This window comes from Phyllobates terribilis, unplaced genomic scaffold, assembly GCF_046119375.1.
Source record: "Phyllobates terribilis strain yellow unplaced genomic scaffold, ASM4611937v1 Scaffold_8__6_contigs__length_399053987, whole genome shotgun sequence".
NCBI classification, from domain to species: domain Eukaryota; kingdom Metazoa; phylum Chordata; class Amphibia; order Anura; family Dendrobatidae; genus Phyllobates; species Phyllobates terribilis.
In genome coordinates, this window is record NW_027362768.1 from 365036081 (window position 1) to 365062870 (window position 26790).

Below are 26790 nucleotides of genomic sequence, written 5' to 3' on the forward strand. Positions count from 1 at the left end.
TTTCTTCTGCACCTACCCCACGGACACAACCTTTTTTCCCCTTCCCAACACGCCTATTCCCCTTTCCACCAGCAGCAGGCCTTTTTCCACTCATTTTGGTGGTTAACTAATTCACAACTCTGGAGTTGTTTGCACAAAAAAACAATGGATGGTAACCGAGCAGAGCTGAGTGGCCAAACTGTGGTATTAGGCCAAAACTATTGGCTGGGTTAGATGCAGAAAAAAATTATTTTTAATTTGCAACCTGATGGAGGTCAGTATAGATGGACTAATAGACCAAGTCCCACACACCGCTAGAAGCCCAAATATTTTTTCAGAGCTAGATGCAGAAAATTTTTTCATTCAATTTGCAACCTGATGGAGGTCAGTATAGATGGACTAATAGACCAAGTCCCACACACTGCTAGAAGCCCAAATATTTTTTCAGAGCTAGATGCAGAAAAAAATTATTTTAATTTGCAACCTGATGGAGGTCAGTATAGATGGACTAATAGACCAAGTCCCACACACCGCTAGAAGCCCAAATATTTTTTCAGAGCTAGATGCAGAAAAAAATTATATTCAATTTGCAACCTGCCGGAGGTCAGTATAGAAGGACTAATAGAACAAGTCCCACACACTGCTAGAAGATCAAATATTTTTTCAGAGCTAAATGAAGAAAACAATTATTTTTAATTTGCAACCTGATGGAGGTCAGTATAGATGGACTAATAGACCAAGTCCCACACACCGCTAGAAGCCCAAATATTTTTTCAGAGCTAGATGCAGAAAATTTTTTCATTCAATTTGCAACCTGATGGAGGTCAGTATAGATGGACTAATAGACCAAGTCCCACACACTGCTAGAAGCCCAAATATTTTTTCAGAGCTAGATGCAGAAAAAAATTATTTTAATTTGCAACCTGATGGAGGTCAGTATAGATGGACTAATAGACCAAGTCCCACACACCGCTAGAAGCCCAAATATTTTTTCAGAGCTAGATGCAGAAAAAAATTATATTCAATTTGCAACCTGCCGGAGGTCAGTATAGAAGGACTAATAGAACAAGTCCCACACACTGCTAGAAGATCAAATATTTTTTCAGAGCTAAATGAAGAAAACAATTATTTTTAATTTGCAACCTGATGGAGGTCAGTATAGATGGACTAATAGACCAAGTCCCACACACTGCTAGAAGCTCAAATATTTTTTCAGAGCTAGATGCAGAAAAAAATTATTTTTAATTTGCAACCTGATGGAGGTCAGTATAGATGGACTAATAGAACAAGTCCCACACGCTGCTAGAAGCCCAAATATTTTTTCAGAGATAAATGAAGAAAAAAAATATTTTTAATTTGCAACCTGATGGAGGTCAGTATAGATGGACTAATAGACCAAGTCCCACACACTGCTAGAAGCCCAAATATTTTTTCAGAGCTAGATGCAGAAAAAAATTATTTTTAATTTGCAACCTGATGGAGGTCAGTATAGATGGACTAATAGACCAAGTCCCACACACCGCTAGAAGCCCAAATATTTTTTCAGAGCTAGATGCAGAAAATTTTTTTATTCAATTTGCAACCTGATGGAGGTCAGTATAGATGGACTAATAGACCAAGTCCCACACACTGCTAGAAGCCCAAATATTTTTTCAGAGCTAGATGCAGAAAAAAAATATTTTTAATTTGCAACCTGATGGAGGTCAATATAGATGGACTAATAGACCAAGTCCCACACACTGCTAGAAGCCCAAATATTTTTTCAGAGCTAGATGCAGAAAAAAATTATTTTTAATTTGCAACCTGATGGAGGTCAGTATAGATGGACTAATAGACCAAGTCCCACACACCGCTAGAAGCCCAAATATTTTTTCAGAGCTAGATGCAGAAAAAAATTATATTCAATTTGCAACCTGCTGGAGGTCAGTATAGAAGGACTAATAGAACAAGTCCCACACACTGCTAGAAGCCCAAATATTTTTTTCAGAGCTAAATGAAGAAAAAAATTATTTTTAATTTGCAACCTGATGGAGGTCAGTATAGATGGACTAATAGACCAAGTCCCACACACTGCTAGAAGCCCAAATATTTTTTCAGAGCTAGATGCAGAAAAAAATTATATTCAGTTTGCAACCTGATGGAGGTCAGTATAGATGGACTAATAGAATGATGCTATGCCCAAAAGATTTTACTTCACTAGGTGCAGTAAAAAAATTGGTATTCTATACACAGGTGGTATATCTTGCAACACAGATAGGCTACTCCACTGACTAACACACTCTGCAATAGGCCAAAAAGGATTAGCTTTGCTAGATTCAGCCAAATGCTGTGAAAAAAACTTGCACAGCACTGGCACAGACCTGCCTGGCAAAAACTGATAGGAACTCATGTAACCTAGTCCTGAAAAGGACTCCAATTACAATTAGTCTTTACTCCCACAATCTATCTATTTAAGAGCACAGACCTGCCTGATAAAAGTCGTAGGAAATGCTGTAACCTAGTCCTTAAAAGGACTGCAATCACAACTATTCCCTACTCCCAAGCTATCTGTATATTCGTGCGAAAATTGGCTTGAAATTAACAAGGTATAGCGCACACAGCAACAGCGGTGCCGTCTAACACGCAGCTGCAGCAGTGAGAAAATGGTGGCGACGGGGAAAATGGCTTGGTCTTATAGGGCAAGGACATGTGACATACACTGCCAATCACACATGCCCTTGCTTGTGTGAAAAAAAGCACTTCGCTCCGTGTGTGCGCTGCTGATAGGCTGACAGATTGCACCTCCCCACTGCAAATGCGGGAAAGAGAAAAAAAAATGGAGATCTTCATTGTTCCTGCAGAGATCCATCCCCTGCCCCTCCCCCCGCCCCGCTGTACACTCAAACTGCGTATTAACATTAATTTTCATCATTACTGAGAAAAAATCCAGTTATGATTTTGGTGCACGAACAGTTATCGAACATAACCTCGAACAGCCGAATTTTTCTCAAATTGTTCGTGTTCGCCGACCGGCTCGAACACCGCCCAAAACAGCTCGAATTTGAGATTGGCGAACAGTTCGAGTAGAACAACGCTCATCTCTAGTCTTAATGTCATTTCTTATTCCTTTTTAGGCCTTGATCGGATCAGTGAACCCAGGGAGAAATCCTTGTAAGGACGACTTTAATCCTATCAAACTGATCAGCTGTGGAGGATTTGGGTGAGCTTTACTTTAGTATAATATTTATTTCTCAGGGCTCCTTATGACGATGCCTATATCTCTATGTCCTGCCCGTGCAATGCTACCATAGAGAAATTATGGTTCCACATCACTGTCCACATCTAATTGTCTCTCTTCAGGTCAGTTAGGATGTGACGTGGATGAGGACTTTCCATAGGTGATCATTTATGGAGTGTTATTTTATGGATTTCTAGTGATGGCCGCACATCTAGTATTAACCATTAGTACAGGAGATCACTTGATCAGGTCTATGGATGGACTGTTAGTAAGAATTCATAATAAATCATGGATTTTCTTCCTCCTCAGATCCGTCCACCTAGTTCGCCATACAGACACAAACAAGATATGTGCTATGAAGAAAATGGACAAGCAGAACCTGAAAAAGCCAAAGACCCTTAAATGGGCCTTTCAGGAGAGGGACATCTCTACATTCGCTGATTGTCCCTTTGTGGCCTCCATGTTCTGCTCCTTTCCTACTAAACTTCATCTGTGTATGGTCATGGAGTATGCACCAGGTAGGACACATCCATTGTATTTATATCCAGCCCACGTCTGCCTAATCCTAGCACCTTATATATAACCTGAACATGTCCACATGGACGGGTACATGTCCACACCGCATTTACTATAATGTTACTAAGATGCCTTGTGTGTCCTCACTGAGCATGGCGGCAATATCTGCTATGGAGGAAAGGAAGATTTCTCTGTATTTGAACAGTTTTTATAGATGAGAACTTTCACAGAGAAATAAATGAGAGGCTTGTAGATGAGGCCTGGCTCTGTCTCTATGTACAGGGCTCCTCTGCAGTATACGCTCTACATTACACAGTGTATCTCTATATATACCATCCTGTCCCAATATCTCCGCTTGTTTCACATTCACACTCATCATGTGTAATTTACTCTGTAACAGACCCTCACCTGTCATATTTGCTTTTTCCTGTAGGAGGAGACTGTGGCAATCTTCTACAGCACAGGGGTCCTTTACCTATCACCTTGGCCCGTCTGTACATTGCAGAAACAGTCCTTGCTGTGGAATATCTGCACAGCTATGGTGTGGTGCACAGAGACCTGAAGCCTGTAAAGTAAGTGACCCTTGAGCTATAATAAAGGGGATGAAAGTTAGTTTGTTATACAGTCTATGGGTTATTACTTGGGGCTGACAATATCTTTTCTTTTACAGCCTCCTGATAACATCAACAGGACATATTAAAGTGACCGATTTTGGAGTTTCAAAACTTGGCCTCATGAGACCAACATCAAACATCTATAAGGCTCCAACTAAGGACATCACCAAAGAGTTCCGTGATAAAGAGGTTGGCTTTACTTACAGGATCTTCTACTTTCCATATCTCATCTCTTTCTCCTTCTCTGATCATTTCTCATCACATTTCCACTGATGTTATTTGTCGTATGTATTGATCATCATCTCATTCTTCTGTTGTTTTCCAGACTGCTGGCACGTCTAGTTACATGGCCCCAGAAGTTATCCTAAGGAAAGGCTATGGAAGACCTGTTGACTGGTGGTCAGTAGGCATCATCCTATATGAATTTCTCTTTGGATATACACCATTTTATAGGGCTTCCCAAAAGGAGAAATTACGCAGTATCCTCAGTGGTAAGTAAAATAATCTGACTGCTTGTCATGTCGCTGTTATTTGGTTTGATTGGTTCCTTGGTTCAGCTTCTAGCTTTTTTAAGGAAAATGCTTTTTTATGTAAATAAATGAAGAGGTTTTATTTCTTGTAATATTTTCTTTTTATATCACAGATGACATTGTTTGGAGATGTAATTCCTTTCCTCCACCAAATGCTCGGGGCATCATCACTCAGCTACTCAGAAAAAATCCAGAACAAAGACTTGGGACAGGTAATATGATATTAGTATTAATAATGACTTATTACACCTCTGGACAAATGAAGGTGTCCATGAGGATGAGCACTGAAGGTCTCTACCAACGTGTCCATTCCACATTCTTCATGCTCTAATGTTCAGTACATTTCCTTCATGTTGGCTCTTTTAAATCTCCAGTTCAGATTAACATAAACTGTATAGATACGGAGTAGTTTCTCTGACAATAACTGTATCGATTTTTTTCTTGTCTTCCTTTTCCAGGAGGGGCACACGAGATCAAAATTCATCCATTTCTGCGTGCCTTAAACTTTAACAACATTCTAAGTCAGAAGCCTCTGTTCGTTCCTGATCTAAAATCAGATGAGGACACCCGCTACTTTAGCAGTAAGTAAAATGAGACGTTATCGGCAGAAAACTGCTGAGTGTCTTTTCTTTCATTATGTGTGACAATCAGTTCCCATCATAATGAGTTATAACATGGTGACTGTCTGACCGGCTCTTATACTAATAATTTCTCATAACACTTTTACTTTTCAGATCGCTCTGTGGGTTATAAATTTAGGAATTCAGATGATGGGGACACAAGTGAGGACAATGACTGTCCAGAAATCAAAAACTTTGAATCATCTTCTCAAAGGTTTTCCAAAGTAAGTATGTTTAAAGCATGTAGGTCAATAAAATGAATAAAACCTATGATTAGAAAAAAAGTTTAAAATTATATCTATTTATATTTTATATTTCTTTGTGTTTTTTTAGCTATATACCACCAGTACCAAGATGGTGACCATTGAAGAACCTATGTCACCTCCAGAGTGTACCCCTGAGAACAGCGAAAAACACCCAGACTTGTGAGTAGATTATTATTATTATTATGAGATTTAGCTCTGATATATGCTCAGACACGAGCAACACAAATCTAAATCCAGCATCCACCACCCCATGATAACTGATTGCAGTGGATCTGGCTTGTGATTACACAGCAATATCAGTTGATCATTGCAACCAGCCATTCATTCCCAGCTCTTTATAGGCCAATATTACTAGTTAGACTCTTGCTGGTAGAATGGGGTCCTGAGCAGAGTATCCCCTTCATGATGTCCCAAATGGCCTTACAGACAGGTGTTCTTCCTTTATGTATTGTTTTCACTTGTAATTTACATGACTTTCTTCTACCAAACAGGCAGAAAGAATCTTCCCCTTCCAAAACTGATGATGGTGACAATCATTGTGTCACTGCTAAAAAGTGTGAGTCATCCTCGCCCTCATTGTCAGGTATGTACAGATTTATAGACCATCCCATTATAAGCTATGATACAAAAGTGTAATGTGAATCTGCACATGAAGGCTCAGATAATGACTTACTTTATTCCCGCTGCCCCTGAGTATTCAATTTTTTGTTTTGGTAAAATCCACCATAAGGTTCCAGAGTTATTGGCAGTTTTATTTAATGCTAATTTTTATGGTCTTTACAAGGGGGTGGTGCTAACAGGATTATCTGGGGGGGGGTGTCTTCAGCCTCTTCTTCAGTACTATGGTGTGGTAAAGACCATAAAAATGACCACTAAATAAAAAGGTCCCAGTCTGTGGAACTGTTAGGCGGTGTGCTCACAATGCATTTTTAATCGTTTCCGCAGCAGCAATTCCGCCGCAGAAACGCTTAAAAAACGTTTGGTAGAAGGCCTGCCATGTTCCCCAATGATGATCCGCATGTGCTGTGCACATGCTGCAGAAATTTCCGCTGCAGATTATCATTGCGGAAAAATCCGCAGCACTACCAATTATTTTGCAGAAGTGCTGCGTTTTCACCGCCATTGACTTGCATTGGAACGCATGGAATCCGCATCACTGCATCTGTACATGCGGAATCCATGTGTTTCAATGTGCGGATGGTACTCGGGTCTGGAAAAGAGGAGACTCTCCTCCAGACCCCCCCTACCATAGAAACTGTAAAAAAAAAAGAATAAAATAAAAAATAAATATTATACTTACCTTCTGATAGCCTCCGGTTCCTTGTCTCGGCTTGCCGGCAGCTCGCGGTAGACTAAAGGACCTGCGCTGACGTCATTTAGTCATGTGACGGGTCATGCGACCAATGATGTCGGCAGGTCCTTAAATCTACCGCGAACTGCCGGCAAGCCAAGACAAGGACTCCGGGGGCATCAGAAGGTAAGTATATTTATTTTTTATTTTTTACCATTCTTTCAGTCACACTATATAAATCCATGCCGGTTGCATGGATTTATTTAGTGTGACCAAGTTGTCAAGCACTTTCCAAGTGATGCTAAAATCGCTTGGAAAGTGCTTGACAACCCGCATGCGAAATCGCATGATCAAAACGCTTCACATCCGCATGTCCCTGGCAGCAAAAACACATGTACAATCCACATGTACAATCCGCATGTACAATCCGCATGTACAATCCGCATGTACAATCCGCATGTACAATCCACATGTACAATCCGCATGCGTTTTTTGTGCCAGGGAGATGCAGAAGCGCTCAGGAAAAAATCCGGAGCATTTCTGCATCGATGGCACATAGCCTAAGGGGGATTTTAATAAAAACCAAAAACAGAGTCCTCAGGGGAGCAGGGGGAATAAAGTAAGAGTGAATTCTGGACACTTAAGACCTGGTGATGAGTCTTCTTTAATCTTACGCTTAAGTGTTATCTGACGGATTATATAAAAACACTTTGGCTTGCTGCAAGTAATGTCATGTTAATAAGGGAGACACCACACGGCCGCACACAGAAAAGCTACAAGTGCATATTAACCAGTTTGAGTAACTCTATAAACATATAAAATTAATCTTTGAGGAGTTTATAATCAACATCTTTTTCTGACTTTTTATTAGAACCTCCAGTTCAGGAGAGAAAGAAATCTGCACTAAATCTGAGAAAACAGCAAAGAACAGATAAAGTGGAAGAGGGGGAAAGTAGTAGGCGAGGTAAGTGTGAGGATAACCTCCATGTTGTATGATGTCAGTGAGATAAGTCATGTGGAGCAGATGTCATCTGTCAGTGGTGGGATTGTCACATGTATGATGGCTGACAATGATCCCGCACCTCGGTATGGAGAAGATTCCTCTACCGGCCTCCCACAGAGACACCACAGTAGTGTCCTCTAATATGGAGTCCCATTACTTACATCAGTTTTACATCTTTTTTATAGGTTCTATCTTCCGCCGGATGATATCATCCTGCCGGCGTGGATTATCCAGGGCTGCTCGCACTATCAGACAAAGCTGCATTTTTGCCCACTGTCACCAGGGCACCAGAAACATCTCAAGGGCAGAAAACCCTCACATCTAGTGCCCTGAAGAAAGTACAGCACATCCACCATCAATGCTGTACCTGCATGGAAAGAGTTGTACCATCTACTGTACCTGTGGCCGTCTGACCAGCAAGAAATATCTGCAAAAGTCAAAGGCCTCCAAGAACATCTTTTCAACCTTCCATGTAATTCTTAATTTAAAAAAAATAAATTGATTAATGTCCTTTTGAATTTAATTGAATATTACTGACATTTAAGACATATCAATGCTACAAATGTTATATCCACCTCACGCTCTCCCTCTCCCCATTCATTGGGAACGCACGGGGTGAATGCTGGGTGTGACGCGGGGGGTGATCGCGCCCACAATCCAGCTGTCACGCGTCACTTATCGTGACGTCAGCGCGGGGTCACGTAATGCCTGTGAGCGGCGCTATCCTTGGCTGCAACGTAAGCTAATTACAAAAATCCTTATGGGCCCTGTGGGGATACATGGGGGGGGGGGTGGGTAATCTAAAGTACTGGACAACTTCTTTAAGAAACATTTTTTTCCTGTATAATGACTTAAACCAAAATTTTTTTTTTTTTAACAAATAGGTAATTTCAGTGTAATTTATGAAGGAAGAAAGAACTGCCAAAAATTTGGGATTCTGATACGTCCTGTATTAGAATAAAGGAGGGTCTCATACACATTCTGTTCAATTTGATATATAGTAGTACTTCTAGACTCATAAAGGCTATGCACTAAGTGCAAATCCTGGCAAAAAATGCAAGTAGGGTCATCCATACACAATTGAAGGCACCAACTGTAGTGCCTCATTCAAATATTGTGAACAAAGTGTAGTTGTGGTACACCTACAATAGTGTTCAAACTAATAGCAGTGGGTTAAAAAAACATTTTTTTACCTTTATACTAGTTTTTATTTCCATGCATTGGGAACATTGCACATTGTTTTCTAATTCTAAACATGAAGAGAAATGTATAGAATTTTTAACTATTTTACAGAAAATAACAAAAAATGAACAATGGGCTGTTCTAAAAAAATAGCAGTGTCTGCATTTGTCTTTACAAACTCAAAATATGTACTCTTTTTTAGGATTTAGCATTCCTGTGAATCATTAACCTAATACTTAGTTGTATACTCAGTTTTTAGAACAGCTTCACATGTATGTTGCATAGAGTCAACCAACTTCTGGCACCTGTCAACTGTTATTCCAGCCCACGATGCTTTGACTACATCCCACAATTTTTTGGCATCTGTTGGCTTTGCCTCAGAAACAGTATTTTTGATGTCACCCCACAAGTGTTCTATCGGATTAAGATCCGGGGATTGGGCTGGTCACTCCATAACCTCTATTTTGTTGGACTGGAACCAATAATTTGATTGTTTACTGGTGTGTTTAGGGCCGTTGTCTTGTTGAAACACCCATTTCAAGGGCATATCCTCTTCAGCGTAAAGCAACATGACCTCTTAAAGTATTTTAATATATGCAAACTGGTCCATAATCTCTGGTATGCGGTAAATAGGTCCGGCACCATAGTAAGAGAAACGTGCCCATATCATGATGCTTGCTCCACCATGCATTCTTGTCTTCAGAGTGTACTGTGGCTTGAATGCAGAGTTTAGGGGTCATCTGACTAACTGTCTATGGCCCTTAAACTGGTCCATAATCTCTGGTATGCGGTAAATAGGTCCGGCACCATAGTAAGAGAAACATGCCCATATCATGATGCTTGCTCCACCATGCTTCACTGTCTTCAGAGTGTACTGTGGCTTGAATGCAGAGTTTAGGGGTCATCTGACAAACTGTCTGTGGCCCTTGGACCCAAAAAGAACAATTTTACTTTCATCAGTCCACAAAATGTTTCTCCACTTCTCTTTAGGCCAGTTGATGTGTTCTTTCACAAATCGTATCCGCTTGAGTACATGTCTTTTTTTAACAGTGGGACTTTGCGGGGACTTTTTGCTAAGAGATTAGCTTCACACAGGCATCTTCTGTCACAGTACTCACAGGTAAATTGAGACTGTCTTTGATCATCCTGGAGCTGATCATTGGCTGAACCTTTTCCATTCTGGATATTCTTCGATCCATTCGAATTGTAGTTTTCTGTTTTTTTCCACGTCTCTCTGGTTTTGCTTTCCATTTTAAAGCATTGGAGATCATTTTAGCTGAACAGCCTATCATAGTCTGCACTTCTATGTAAGTTTTACCCTCTCCAAACAACTTTTTAATCAAAGTACGCTATTCTTCAGAACAATGTCTCGAATGACCCATATTTCTCAGGCTCTCAAGGAGAAATGCATGTACAACATGTGCTGGCTTCATCCTTAAATAAGGGCCACCTGATTCACACCTGTGTCTTCACAGAATGATTGACCTCACTATTGAACTCCACACTGCTATTCTTTTGAACACACACCCTAACAATTATTTATTCAAATACACAGACTCAAAAACATGCAGATCATGAATGCGGAGTTTGTTGGTTTTCTTAGAATCTACTGCACCAACTGGTAAATTGTTTGACATGTGGTAATATAATATATACCAAAAACAGAGATTAATCTGGTTAGTCGTATTGGACTGCTATTATTTTGAATATTACTGTACATACTATGCACCTCCACTATGGCATCCATGCAGCAGAAAGGAGTCAAACATTTCTCCTGTGACTTTTCACACACAACACTAACAAGAATGGCAAATGCCTGAAGTGAATCGATCAACGTTTGTGGTATCAGACGCCTCTTACGCTTTTTCTCTTCCTCCTTAATACCAGGCACACGTGATCACCCAGCCGCTGTAGGAAGCCGGCGGCTTGCGGCTAACACGTGTGCCTGCTATTAAAGATAATTAATATTCACTGCTCCCCACGTCCATAGTCCTGCCCACCTTTTGGCGCCGACTTAAGTGCAGAGAGGTGGGCAAGATTATGGGCGTGGGTAGCAGTGCATATTCATTTTCTTTAATATCGGTCGTGCGTGTTAGCCGCAGCGCCCGCTCCTGTCTCATGTGACCAGGTACATCTGGACTATAAAACGCACCTGTGGTACCCCTGTGGGTTCAGTCGCCACAGAGGTACTGCATCTCACCCAGAGGTGGGGTCACTCTCAGGGAAGGATGGAGTACTACACCCACATCCAATACACTCCACTTCAGTAGGGAAGGGTGAGATTGCTCCTAAGGGAGAGCACAGTCCCTGGTCCCTAGCTGAAGGGTGGAACTAGGTAGAGGAGGTGGGTGGAGGAAGAAGTTCAGGGGAGCACAGACAGAAAGGGTATAAGAAGAAGTGGAACCATCTAGATGCAGTCAGTTGTGAGGAGACAGTACAGAGGAGATAGAGCTGAGAGCAGGAGCTCAGGAGGAGTGGAGAAAGGAGCATGGCCCAGTGAGAGAGGCCCAGGAGAAGGAGAGAGAAAGAAGAGAGGAGTAGTGAGAAGGGCTCCAGGAGGAACAGAGGGGATCCCACGGGCACGGCGAGTGCGGAAGCCACCCGTGCGCCCGAATTCACGCTGACGTGGAAGGATCAGGCCGCAGAAGGGGACCGGCCCCTAACTAGTGGAGAACAACCAGGCTCAGCTAGACAACCGGAGGCTGCTGCATTTTCAAGGTGCTGCAGCCAACATCCACAATTACATTGCCGAAAAGGTGGACGCATAGGGTCCAGGGGACTGCACGTCGCCCGACAAGGCCCGAGGCCACTGGCTTGGGACACTGCTTGTGAGGCGCAGGGCAGGAGGGCGAGAGCCAGCGCAGGAAGACGACCGGGAAAGCCATATAGAACGGGGTCCCGTTTAAATATTCTTGAGATACTTGAGAGATTGCTGAACCCCTTCCCTGGAGGACACAGGACGACATGGGAGGTTACACACTGGCCCTGGTAACCTGGAGAATTGAACAACCGTGAGTAAAACCTGAAGACTGCACCCCCCTGTGTCCTAGAATTATTGCTGCGCCATCACCAGTCCTGCACTACACAGCACCAGAAACATCTACTTCATACAATTTATCATTTCCTGCCCTGGAGCTAAGCTCTGCCTGTGGAGAGCTGAACCAACTCTGCTGCGTCACCATCAGCTCCAGAGGATCTGCACCGCAGTGGCGGCTCCATATAGCCGCATACCACAGGTGGCGTCACGAACATTATCTCTAAAAACTTTATTCCCCTTTTACTTTCCCTTTAATTGACCGCCCTGGGTCACGGACCAGGTCACTGCCACCGTGACATCCCCCAGCACCGACCGGCCCGGCTACCGAGTACCTCACTGCCCAGGGGGCGCGTCACACCCCCCACACTTTCCCACAAAATTTGGGAAAAACGTGCGTCTTATAGTCCAGAAAATATGGTAAATCATTTTTTAATTTCCCAATGCTTTTACCTTTCCCTTTATTTCTTTTTTTATCAATTTTTTCTTTTTGGATTTGCTGATATGTTTTCACTTACACACTTTATAGAGTTTATTAATGATTTTAATATGGTATGTTTGATATTTTAATGAATTAATATGAATTGACCATATTTAAAATGTCATTCACGCCAAATTGAGCATTTAACCAGCGCTTTGCGCGCTCACTGCTTATCACCTGGTGAAAGCTCAGATTCGGAGCTGAAAACCAGTTTGTGATTTTAAAATCCCTAAATAAAAGGTATTTACTAGTGTTGAGCGAGCACTAAAATGCTCGGGTGCTCGAAGCTCGGGTCGAGCTCGCCGTGATACTCGGGTGCTCGACCCGAGCAACGAGCCCAATGTTAGTCTATGGGAGACTCGAGCATTTTTGCGGTGGCACCCCCGGTAGTCTTTTAAAAGCCTAACAAGTGCCCAAAACGATAGTGACAGTGCTCAAATGACATGTGGACAGCATGGGGATCGCCCCAGGAAGCATTTATGACCCCCAGGTCACTGCTGTCAACAACGTGGTCAGAGGTATTAAGCCACTTTTACGGGCTCACAATAAAACGTTCAAAAACGAAAGTGAACTTTTTTCCTGTGAAATATGTTAAGGAACATAATTTCCAGTGAAAAGACTTGTGTATAAGTTAAAATAAATGACCAAAAACAAAAATACTCCTCCACACCTTCGGCTATGTTCACAAGTAGCATTTTTTATGCGTTTTTGCACTTTTGTATTGCTTTCAACTATGACAAATGGATTCACCGAGAAATGTCATTTTAACATTTTACAACCTTATCTGGCCATGTGCTGTGTGACACATGCATAAAGTGCTGAAAAGACATGGGAACAGCATGGGGAAGACCCCTGGAAGCATCTCTGACTCCCAGGTCACTGTCTAAAAGTCTGCCCATCATAAGTGATCCTTGCCGCATCAGAAGATGCAGACTTGCAACTATCCCCATGCAAGTTCTAGTCCCAGGGCAGTGTTCAATTGTACCTCCCCCATTCCTTGCAATACAAGCGCAAGTATGCAGCCTGCCACCCACCCATCCCCAGGCTGCAATACCATACTGCTTGCTTGAACTTGAAATTGAGCCTTTTAGGCATGTGGAGGCGGAATCTGGCCACCACGTCATGGCTGTGTTGGCGGCCTGGAATCCATACTCAGTCCCCAGCCGCCCGGCGGCCAAGTGTCCATGCTCGGTCCCCAGCCGCCCCGCGGCCGGGTGTCCACACACGGTCCCCAGCCGCCTGGGGGCAGCCGGGTGTCCATAAACGGTCCCCAGCTGCCCCTATTTCTCCATGGAACATCCCCCCACACACTTTTCTTATCCCGGCCTGCTTTAGGCAGCATTGGACGAGCCCACCTGAGAACCAGACTCCTCCGGTGGGCCCTGACTTCTCCATCGGTGGAGTTGAGAGTGCCAAGGTGAGGAGCATGATGATGATGACAGAAGTTAGCATCTGCTATGTTTTCTTTTAATGCAAGTGTAAGTGTGCAGTCTGCCACCCACCCACCCCCAGACTGCAATTCCATACTGCTAGCTTGCACTTGAAATGGGGCCTTTTAGTTTGGAGGAGGCCGAAGCTGGCCACTACCTCATGGCTGCTTCGGCAGTGAGGTATCCATACCCAGTCCCCAGCCACCCCTATTTGTCCTGGTGTGCCTTATACATAAGATTAAGCGCGTATACCAAAACATTACCTGTGCCCTCCCCAGTGCATTTAGTGGGAAGGAGAGCCTATTCCGCTGTAGTGTGTGCATGCCAAACCCCTGTTCATGGTACATGCGAAGATGCCTCCCACCTTGCACCTGTCGTTGCAGACTTGCAACTATCCCCATTCAAGTCCTTGTCCCAGGGCAGTGTTCAATTGTACCTCTCCCATTCCTTGCAATGCAAGCGCAAGTATGCAGCCTGCCACCCACCCACCCCCAGGCTGCAATACCATACTGCTTGCTTGCTTGCACTTTAAATTGGGCCTTTTATGCATGTGGAGGCGGAATCTGGCCACCACGCCATGGCTGTGTCGGCGGCCTGGTATCCATACTCAGTCCCCAGCCACTTGGTGGCCGGGTGTCCCCGCTTGCTCCCCAGCATCCAGGGAGTGGCCGGGTGTCCATACTCGGTCCCCAGCCACCCCTATTTGTCCCGGTAACCTTTCCCACACTTTTCTTAGCCTGGCCTGCTTTAGGGCAGCATTGGCCGAGCCGACCGGACTATCAGACTCCTCCGGTGGGCCCTGGCTTCTCCATCAGGGGAGTTGAGAGTGCCAAGGTGAGGAGCATGATGAGGATGATAGAAGTTAGCATCAGCTTTGTTTTGTTGTAATGCAAGCGCATGTATGTAGTAGCGGCTAGGCCTGAGGTGGTCAGCGTTTTGGCGCATATCCTACCTCCTCCGAGGATTGCTGGATGTTTTCCTGCTACTATCCAAGTTCTATGACTCCCGTTAAAACAAAGCTTCAGGTGATAAATGATGGATGAGGTAGTGGCAAAGGAGAAAGAGCAGGAGGAACAGGGACCATTCACATCAATATCAGGCCAGTCAACCAGATATGTCTTGTAGGATATGTTTCTGTAACAAAAGGAGCGGTTCGGCTACACAGTTATAGGGCATACAGTGAGTGCAATGCCTACCAAAAATTTCGAGCCACTCCAATGCCCCTTGGAAATGACATGGAGGTCAGAGGGAGTTAACTAAACCTTTTTTTCCATTTATAGCAACTGGGTCTCCTGTGCACTGTTGGCCTAAGCAGTGAATGGAAGGCTTTCCAAAAATTATGAGGAACTGCAATGCCCCTTACAAGAGCCATGTGTGGCACCCCAGGGGTCTGGTCACCACAGTAATAGAGATATTACGTCGGAGAGCAAGTGGGAGGTTTCCTGGTCAGGATCCCTTAAACATGCAACATCCTCCTGCCCCAGTCCTGGGAGGGGAGAATTCTGCCCTTATAAACTGGATCTGGGGCAGGGTTGAGTGAGTCAGAGAACAGAGAACAGTCAGAGTCAGAGTGAGAGCAAGGGAAAGTAACAGCAAGGAGCTCTGTAGGAGCTAGGAGCTAAAGACCAGGGGCTGGAAGCTGAGCAGAGCTCGCCCTGGCAAAAGACAATAGGAACCGGACACAGGAGTCCGAACCTGTGAGGACTTATATATCCAGCAGCAGAAACCAGCCGGCAGGGGATTTCAGGTCCTCTGGCCATAGAAGCCCGGAGGCTCAGTCACAAGCAAGGGACCAGCACCGCCGTCGTGTAGTGGAGGCTAACAGAAGGCCCCAAGTCACCAGCCATACGGGTGAGCACTACACGGTACACTCAGGGACGTGGGCTACTTCTACCCGCTTACAGCAAGGTAGCCAGGAAGAGTGCAGACAGACGGGGAGGCCTACAACTCCATCTGGCCAGAGGAACTCCTGCTTGCTCACAGACTGACCAGGCCTCTTATGCTAGCCAGTACTCCCGGGAGGGTCTACCTTATAATCATCAGTAAAGACCCTGAACTGCACTGCAAAGACTCTGAGTCGTTCCTGCTGCGCTCGTGCACCATCACCCCCATCATCCACACTCACTGCCCTGAGGCTATACTCCTCCCGTGGGGAGTTATCCCATTCTCTGCTGCGCACACAACACCAGCCTCAGCGGTCTGCCTCGCAGCGGTGGTACTTCCTGACCGCAATCCACGGGTGGCGCAGTCGGACAATTAACCTCAAAACCTAAGAAAGACTGCCACTGGTTTGACCAGTCTGAGCCACGGGACCGGGTCCCCGCCACGGAGACTACAGACCCCAGAGACCCGGCACCGGGTATACCACACACGTGTACACACGGCCCAGGGGGCGCGTCACATGCAGTACAGCATATTACAAACATAAGTCCCATTATTGGGGAGTGGGTGTTCCATAGTGTTTGCTTATGCTTTCCAAGCAAAAGCTGCCAAAAATTAGGATGGAGCAACGTGCAATGCCCCTTACAAGAGCCATGCAGTACAGCATATTACAAACATAAGTCCCATTATTGGGGAGTGGGTGTCCCATAGCATTTGCTTATGCCTTGCAAGCAAAAGCTGCCAAAAATTAGGACGGAGCAACTTGCAATGCCCCTTACAAGAGCCATGCAGTACAGCATATTACAAACATAAGTCCCATTATTGGGGAGTGGGTCTCCCATAGTATTTGCTTATGCCTTGCAAGCAAAATCTGCCAAAAATTAGGACGGAGCAACTTGCAATGCCTCTTGCAAGAGCCATGCAGTACAGCATATTACAAACATAAGTCCCATTATTGGGGAGTGGGTCTCCCATAGTATTTGCTTATGCTTTCCAAGCAAAAGCTGCCAAAAATTAGGACGGAGCAACTTGCAATGCCCCTTACAAGAGCCATGCAGTACAGCATATTACAAATATAAGTCCCATTATTGGGGAGTGGGTGTCCCATAGTATTTGCTTATGCTTTGCAAGCAAAAGCTGCCAAAAATTAGTACGGAGCAACTTGCAATGCCCCTTACAAGAGCCATGCAGTACAGCATATTACAAACATAAGTCCCATTATTAGGGAGTGGGTCTCCCATAGTATTTGCTTATGCTTTCCAAGCAAAAGCTGCCAAAAATTAGGATGGAGCAACTTGCAATGCCCCTTACAAGAGCCATGCAGTACAGCATATTACAAACATAAGTCCTATTATTGGGGAGTGGGTCTCCCATAGTATTTGCTTATGCTTTCCAAGCAAAAGTTGCCAAAAATTAGGATGGAGCAACCTGCAATGCCCCTTACAAGAGCCATGCAGTACAGCATATTACAAACATAAGTCCTATTATTGGGGAGTGGGTCTCCCATAGTATTTGCTTATGCTTTCCAAGCAAAAGTTGCCAAAAATTAGGATGGAGCAACTTGCAATGCCCCTTACAAGAGCCATGCAGTACAGCATATTACAAACATAAGTCCTATTATTGGGGAGTGGGTCTCCCATAGTATTTGCTTATGCTTTCTAAGCAAAAACTGCCAAAAATTAGGACGGAGCAACTTGCAATGCCCCTTACAAGTGCCATGCAGTACAGCATATTACAAACATAAGTCCCATTATTGGGGAGTGGGTCTCCCATAGTATTTGTTTATGCTTTCCAAGGAAAAGCTGCCAAAAATTAGGACGGAGCAACTTGCAATGCCCCTTACAAGAGCCATGCAGTACAGCATATTACAAACATAAGTCCCATTATTGGGGAGTGGGTGTCCCATAGTATTTGCTTATGCTTTGCAAGCAAAAGCTGCCAAAAATTAGGACGGAGCAACTTGCAATGCCCCTTACAAGAGCCATGCAGTACAGCATATTACAAACATAAGTCCCATTATTAGGGAGTGGGTCTCCCATAGTATTTGCTTATGCTTTCCAAGCAAAAGCTGCCAAAAATTAGGATGGAGCAACTTGCAATGCCCCTTACAAGAGCCATGCAGTACAGCATATTACAAACATAAGTCCCATTATTGGGGAGTGGGTGTCCCATAGCATTTGCTTATGCTTTGCAAGCAAAAGCTGCCAAAAATTAGGACGGAGCAACTTGCAATGCCCCTTACAAGAGCCATGCAGTACAGCATATTACAAACATAAGTCCTATTATTGGGGAGTGGGTCTCCCATAGTATTTGCTTATGCTTTCCAAGCAAAAGCTGCCAAAAATTAGGACGGAGCAACTTGCAATGCCCCTTACAAGAGCCAAGCAGTACAGCATATTACAAACATAAGTCCCATTATTGGGGAGTGGGTGTCCCATAGTATTTGCTTATGCCTTGCAAGCAAAAGCTGCCAAAAATTAGGACGGAGCAACTTGCAATGCCCCTTACAAGTGCCATGCAGTACAGCATATTACAAACATAAGTCCCATTATTGGGGAGTGGGTGTCCCATAGTATTTGCTTATGCCTTGCAAGCAAAAGCTGCCAAAAATTAGGACAGAGCAACTTGCAATGCCCCTTACAAGAGCCATGCAGTACAGCATATTACAAACATAAGTCCTATTATTGGGGAGTGGGTCTCCCATAGTATTTGCTTATGCTTTCCAAGCAATAGCTGCCAAAAATTAGGACGGAGCAACTTGCAATGCCCCTTACAAGAGCCATGCAGTACAGCATATTACAAACATAAGTCCCATTATTGGGGAGTGGGTGTCCCGTAGTATTTGCTTATGCCTTGCAAGCAAAAGCTGCCAAAAATTAGGACGGAGCAACTTGCAATGCCCCTTACAAGAGCCATGCAGTACAGCATATTACAAACATAAGTCCCATTATTGGGGAGTGGGTGTCCCATAGTATTTGCTTATGCCTTGCAAGCAAAAGCTGCCAAAAATTAGGACAGAGCAACTTGCAATGCCCCTTACAAGAGCCATGCAGTACAGCATATTACAAACATAAGTCACATTATTGGGAAGTGGGTGTCCCATAGTATTTGCTTATGCCTTGCAAGCAAAAGCTGCCAAAAATAAGGACCTAGGAACTTGCAATGCTGGCACCCTGGTGGTATAGTGGTGGTGGAGGCTGAGGATAAGGAGAATAAGATAAAACAGCCGAAACGAGGAAGCGTATACCCATGTGTGAGTGTGAAGCGGTGCATGTGAATACACCTCCCGAAATAACACAGTGGATTTGACTTTATGTTACTCTGCTGTCATTTTGTGGTGGTGAGAATTCTGGCCCAATCCAGCCCTTGTTCATTTTGATAAGGGTCAGCTTGTCAGCATTGTCAGTTGACAGGCGAGTGCGCTTATCAGTTATAATTCCCCCAGCGGCACTAAAAACACGCTCCGATAACACGCTAGCGGCAGGGCAGGCCAGGACGTCCAAGGCGTACAGAGCGAGTTCATTCCAAGTGTCCAGCTTGGATACCCAATAATTAAAAGGCACAGAGGAATCATGGAGGATGCTGGTACGGTCGACAAGGTACTCACTCACCATCTTTTGAAACTTTCCACTCCTTGTGAGAGTACCCCGCGCCTCAGGGCCTGTATGCTGGGCGGGTGTCAGAAAACTGTCCCAGAACGTTGACAGTGTTCCCCTGCCTCTGCTGGATTGGAGTTGCATCTCTCTCGCCTGTACGCCTTGGTTGGGCAACGAACTGTGACCTCTGCCGCTAGCGTGTTCAGATGGGAATTTTTTTAAGAGTTCTGCAGCAAGGGCCTTCTTGTACTGCCCCATTTTTGTAGACCTCTCCACCTCAGGAATAAGAGAGTGAAAGTTCTCCTTGTAGTGGGGGTCTACAAGTGTCACCAACCAGTAATGACTGTCACCCAACATTTTGACAACGCGAGGGTCACGGTTAAGGCAGCGTAACATAAAGTCAGCCATGCGCGCCAGACTGGTAACGGGCAAGATTTCCGTGTCCTCACCAAGATGACGACTGACCATGCTCTCCTCCTCCTCCTCTTCCTCCTCCCCCCTGTCCTCAGGCCACCCACGCTGAACCGACGGTATGACACTTGTACAGGTACTACCGTCTACAACGCATGATAGCAACTCCTGTTCTTCCTCCTCCTCCTCTCCCTCATTGTCCCCCAATGTACTTTGGGATGAGATGAGGCTGGGCTGTGTGTAATCGCCCGCTATGGCTTCTTGATCCATCTCATCATACTCTGGCTGCAATGCCTCCTCTTTAATTCTCTGCAGAGAGTGTTGCAAAAGACAGACAAGTGGGATGCTGTCACTAATGATGGCGTCATCGCCACTCACCATCTTGGTGGCCTCCTCAAAGTTTGTCAGGATGGTACATATGTCAGACATCCAGGTCCACTCCTGAGGTCTTATGTGTGGAGTCTGACCTGAATATCGACGGCCTTGTTGCAGCTGGTACTCCACAACTGCTCTCTTCTGCTCACAAATCCTTTGCAACATGTGGAGGGTAGAGTTGCAACGTGTGGGGACATCACACACCAGTCGGTGTGCCGGAAGCTGCAAACGCTGCTGCAACACAGCAAGGGCGGCGGAAACTGTAGCCGACTTGCGAAAATGAGCTGACAGGTGGCGTACTTTCACGAGCAGATCTGGCAACTCGGGGTACGATTTAAGAAACCGCTGAACCACGAGGTTAAGCACATGAGCCAGGCATGGTACGTGTGTGATCTCACCTCGCCTCAGAGCCGCCACCAGGTTACACCCATTGTCACACACGACTAGAGATGAGCGTTGTTCTACTCGAACTGTTCGCCAATCTCAAATTCGAGCTGTTTTGGGCGGTGTTCGAGCCGTTCGGCGAACACGAACAATTTGAGAAAAATTCAGCTGTTCGAGGTTATGTTCGATAACTGTTCGTGCACCAAAATCATAACTGGATTTTTTCTCAGTAATGATGAAAATTAATGTTAATACGCAGTTTGAGTGTACAGCGGGGTGGGGGGAGGGGCAGGGGATGGATCTCTGCAGGAACAATGAAGATCTCCATTTTTTTTTCTCTTTCCCGCATTTGCAGTGGGGAGGTGCAATCTGTCAGCCTATCAGCAGCGCACACACGGAGCGAAGTGCTTTTTTTCACACAAGCAAGGGCATGTGTCATTGGCAGTGTATGTCACATGTCCTTGCCCTATAAGACCAAGCCATTTTCCCCGTCGCCACCATTTTCTCACTGCTGCAGCTGCGTGTTAGACGGCACCGCTGTTGCTGTGTGCGCTATACCTTGTTAATTTCAAGCCAATTTTCGCACAAATCTACAGATAGCGTGGGAGTAGGAAATAGTTGTGATTGCAGTCCTTTTAAGGACTAGGTTACAGCATTTCCTACGACTTTTATCAGGCAGGTCTGTGCTCTTAAATAGATAGATTGTGGGAGTAAAGACTAATTGTAATTGGATTCCTTTTCAGGACTAGGTTACATCAGTTCCTATCAGTTTTTGCCAGGCAGGTCTGTGCCAGTGCTGTGCAAGTTTTTTTCACAGCATTTGGCTGAATCTAGCAAAGCTAATCCTTTTTGGCCTATTGCAGAGTGTGTTAGTCAGTGGAGTAGCCTATCTGTGTTGCAAGATATACCACCTGTGTATAGAATACCAATTTTTTTACTGCACCTAGTGAAGTAAAATCTTTTGGGCATAGCATCATTCTATTAGTCCATCTATACTGACCTCCATCAGGTTGCAAATTGAATATAATTTTTTTCTGCATCTAGCTCTGAAAAAATATTGGGCTTCTAGCTGTGTGTGGGACTTGTTCTATTAATCCATCTATACAGACCTCCATCAGGTTGCAAACTGAATATATTTTTTTCTGCATCTACCTCTGAAAAAATATTGGGCTTCTAGCTGTGTGTGGGACTTGTTCTATTAATCCATCTATACAGACCTCCATCAGGTTGCAAACTGAATATATTTTTTTCTGCATCTACCTCTGAAAAAATATTGGGCTTCTAGCTGTGTGTGGGACTTGTTGTATTAGTCCATCTATATTGACCTCCATCAGGTTGCAAACTGAATATATTTTTTCCTGCATCTACCTCTGAAAAAATATTGGGCTTCTAGCTGTGTGTGGGACTTGTTCTATTAATCCATCTACACAGACCTCCATCAGGTTGCAAACTGAATATATTTTTTCCGGAATCTACCTCTGAAAAAATATTGGGCTTCTAGCTGTGTGTGGGACTTGTTCTATTAATCCATCTATACAGACCTCGATCAGGTTGCAAACTGAATATATTTTTTTCTGCATCTACCTTTGAAAAAATATTGGGCTTCTAGCTGTGTGTGGACCTGTTCTATTAATCCATCTATACAGACCTCCGTCAGGTTGCAAACTGAATATAATTTTTTTCTGCATCTACCTCTGAAAAAATATTTGGGCTTCTAGCTGTGTGTGGGACTTGTTCTATTAGTCCATCTATACTGACCTCCATAAGGTTGCAAACTGAATATAATTTTTTCCTGCATCTACCTCTGAAAAAATATTTGGGCTTCTAGCTGTGTGTGGGACTTGTTCTATTAGTCCATCTATACTGACCTCCATAAGGTTGCAAACTGAATATAATATTTTTCTGCATCTAGCTCTGAAAAAATGTTTGGCCTTCTAGCAGTGTGTGGGACTTGCTCTATTAGTCCATCTATACAGACCTCCATCAGGTTGCAAACTGAATATAATTTTTTTCTGCATCTACCTCTGAAAAAATATTTGGGCTTCTAGCAGTGTGTGGGACTTGTTCTATTAGTCCATCTATACTGACCTCCATAAGGTTGCAAACTGAATATATTTTTTTCTGCATCTACCTCTGAAAAAATATTGGGCTTCTAGCTGTGTGTGGGACTTGTTCTATTAATCGATCTATACAGACCTCCATCAGGTTGCAAACTGAATATATTTTTTTCTGCATCTACCTCTGAAAAAATATTGGGCTTCTAGCTGTGTGTGGGACTTGTTGTATTAGTCCATCTATACTGACCTCCATCAGGTTGCAAACTGAATATATTTTTTTCTGCATCTACCTCTGAAAAAATATTGGGCTTCTAGCTGTGTGTGGGACTTGTTCTATTAATCCATCTATACAGACCTCCATCAGGTTGCAAACTGAATATATTTTTTTCTGCATCTACCTCTGAAAAAATATTGGGCTTCTAGCTGTGTGTGGGACTTGTTCTATTAATCCATCTATACAGACCTCCATCAGGTTGCAAACTGAATATATTTTTTTCTGCATCTACCTCTGAAAAAATATTTGGGCTTCTAGCTGTGTGTGGGACTTGTTCTATTAGTCCATCTATACTGACCTCCATAAGGTTGCAAACTGAATATAATTTTTTTCTGCATCTACCTCTGAAAAAATATTTGGGCTTCTAGCTGTGTGTGGGACTTGTTCTATTAGTCCATCTATACTGACCTCCATAAGGTTGCAAACTGAATATAATATTTTTCTGCATCTAGCTCTGAAAAAATGTTTGGCCTTCTAGCAGTGTGTGGGACTTGCTCTATTAGTCCATCTATACAGACCTCCATCAGGTTGCAAACTGAATATAATTTTTTTCTGCATCTACCTCTGAAAAAATATTTGGGCTTCTAGCAGTGTGTGGGACTTGTTCTATTAGTCCATCTATACTGACCTCCATAAGGTTGCAAACTGAATATATTTTTTTCTGCATCTACCTCTGAAAAAATATTGGGCTTCTAGCTGTGTGTGGGACTTGTTCTATTAATCGATCTATACAGACCTCCATCAGGTTGCAAACTGAATATATTTTTTTCTGCATCTACCTCTGAAAAAATATTGGGCTTCTAGCTGTGTGTGGGACTTGTTGTATTAGTCCATCTATACTGACCTCCATCAGGTTGCAAACTGAATATATTTTTTTCTGCATCTACCTCTGAAAAAATATTGGGCTTCTAGCTGTGTGTGGGACTTGTTCTATTAATCCATCTATACAGACCTCCATCAGGTTGCAAACTGAATATATTTTTTTCTGCATCTACCTCTGAAAAAATATTGGGCTTCTAGCTGTGTGTGGGACTTGTTCTATTAATCCATCTATACAGACCTCCATCAGGTTGCAAACTGAATATATTTTTTTCTGCATCTACCTCTGAAAAAATATTTGGGCTTCTAGCTGTGTGTGGGACTTGTTCTATTAGTCCATCTATACTGACCTCCATAAGGTTGCAAACTGAATATAATTTTTTTCTGCATCTACCTCTGAAAAAATATTTGGGCTTCTAGCTGTGTGTGGGACTTGTTCTATTAGTCCATCTATACTGACCTCCATAAGGTTGCAAACTGAATATAATTTTTTTCTGCATCTAGCACTGAAAAAATATTTGGCCTTCTAGCAGTGTGTGGGACTTGTTCTATTAGTCCATCTATACTGACCTCCATCAGGTTGCAAACTGAATATAATTTTTTTCTGCATCTAACTCTGAAAAAATATTTGGCCTTCTAGCAGTGTGTGGGTCTCATTGTATTAGGCCATCTATACCAAGCTTCACCAGCTTTTCAATTAATAATAATTTTTCGCTGCATCTAGCCCTCAAAATAATTTTTCTTCCCAATAGTGGTAGCAATAGAAATATGGGGCGCGCTCCTGGCTTACAAAAATATACGCTTCATAACAAAAAACACCAGCTTAGCGCACTGCATTAATAAGATGGCATCATCGTCTCTCCCAGTGCTAGGCCTACTACCCAGGCTAGCATTCCTGTGCCTAAAACACAATGTATGGGTCCGCGCTAGCCACTATGCTGAGGGGTCTAAAGCTGCTGCTAACGTTTATAACAATTCAATTGGCAGATTTTCACAGAGCTCTTCCACAATGCCCACCCATCGGGACAACAGTTGCCCACCTTCCCTATGGGATCTAGTGGCGAATAGTTGATGCCATTAATCAGAGCGTCAGTTGCCCCGTCGACGTGGCAAGCATACGGTAAGGCATGGGAAGAGTGGACACGACTAGTAGCAGGCAGACGGGTTGACCAATGTGAACAAGCCAGATCACAAGTCACCATAGAATTTCTCCACCAGCTAATGATGAGGGGCATATCAGGGGCGTCAGCGCAGCGGTGTCTGACCGGAGTAGCATTTCACTTCCAACTACTGAATTGGGGAGATGTGACAAAGATTCATCATCAGACAATCCATAAAAGGGTGGAAAAGGGGTCAGCCAAGTCAGGAGTGTGGACGTCCCGTCCCGTGTCACTAAAACTGATTTCTCACATCATATCCCTAACACCATTAACATGACACTCACAATTTGAAGCAACACTACTGTCTACTGCATTTGTGATCGCCTTCTTCGGGGCGCTATGCATAAGCGAATTAGTCCCTCAATCCAAAATTAGCACCAGTGGAGGCTTATTACACCAGGACGTAGTCATAGGCAATAATGCAATACGTCTACGCATACACAAATCGAAAATGGTTCCAGCGGGCAGGGGCACTTGGGTACTTCTACAACCCACAAACGGTACACTGAGTCGGGTAACAATAGTAAAACCATATCTAACCATCAGATCACAAAGTAATTTGTTCCTATCACACATTGATGGGACGCCATTATCAAGATACCAGTTCCAAGCTATATTTAATAAATGCATAACATCGGCAGGGAACCACCCCAAAGATTACGGGACACACTCATTCCGCATAGGCGCGGCCACAGAAGCAGCAAGAGCAGGACTGTCAGAAACGGAAGTTCAGAGGATAGAGAGATGGTGATCCACGTGTTTGGCAAGATACATAAGACCGGACTTGTTATCCTAACGTGGTTTGTTTCTTTTACAGGTGACGCTAAGCCAACAGTGTGGGTGATAGGCCACTCGTATATATATTGGGCAGATTAAAGGGCAAAAGTCCGCCCAGGCGGGAGGAAATTAGAGTTTCATAACACATATTTCAACTGGAGAGGTATTAGAGGCCTGCTATGGCCACAGGTACTAATGGAGGTAATCAAGGTAGGGAGAGAGGCAAGATGTCTGGTCATCTTAGTTATACAGGCCGGGGGAAACAACCTAGGTCATCACAAGAGCGCATAACTAATGGCAATAATGAAACTAGACACTGAGCGCTTCAGAGAATTTTTCACAAAACTAGCTATAGTATGGTCAGAGATTGTGCCGATAGCGGTATGGCAAGGTGCGCGAGACATCACGGCCATCGAACGGACAAGGCGGGTAATAAATATTCGGATGGCAAAATTTAGAAGAGACAGAGGCGGTGTAGTGGTACGACACCGACAACTGGAAGGAGATAAAGCAGGCCTCATACGGCCCGACGGTGTTCACTTAATGGATATTGGACTGGACATATTCCTGTCAGGACTCCAGGACGGAGTGGAACAAGCGTTAAGAGTGATGGGTGGGGGTCAGAGTCCTGCATACGAGTACGCAGGATCCTCCGTGGCCTAGAAATAGAAAGGACATGTTGGAGAGTTACACTTGTTGGCCAAGTTGCCGGAGTGGAGACCCAGGGCATGCTGCAACAAGCTGAATTATTTTAGAAATAAAATGTCTTTCTAATGGAATGAGTATAAAGAGTTAATAAAGCTGTGACCGATCCTCACCCATCCAGTTGTAAGAGTTACATTATTGTATTGTCAAGGAAAGGGGGGCGGTAGGGGGGCTGAGCGTCTGGGTTT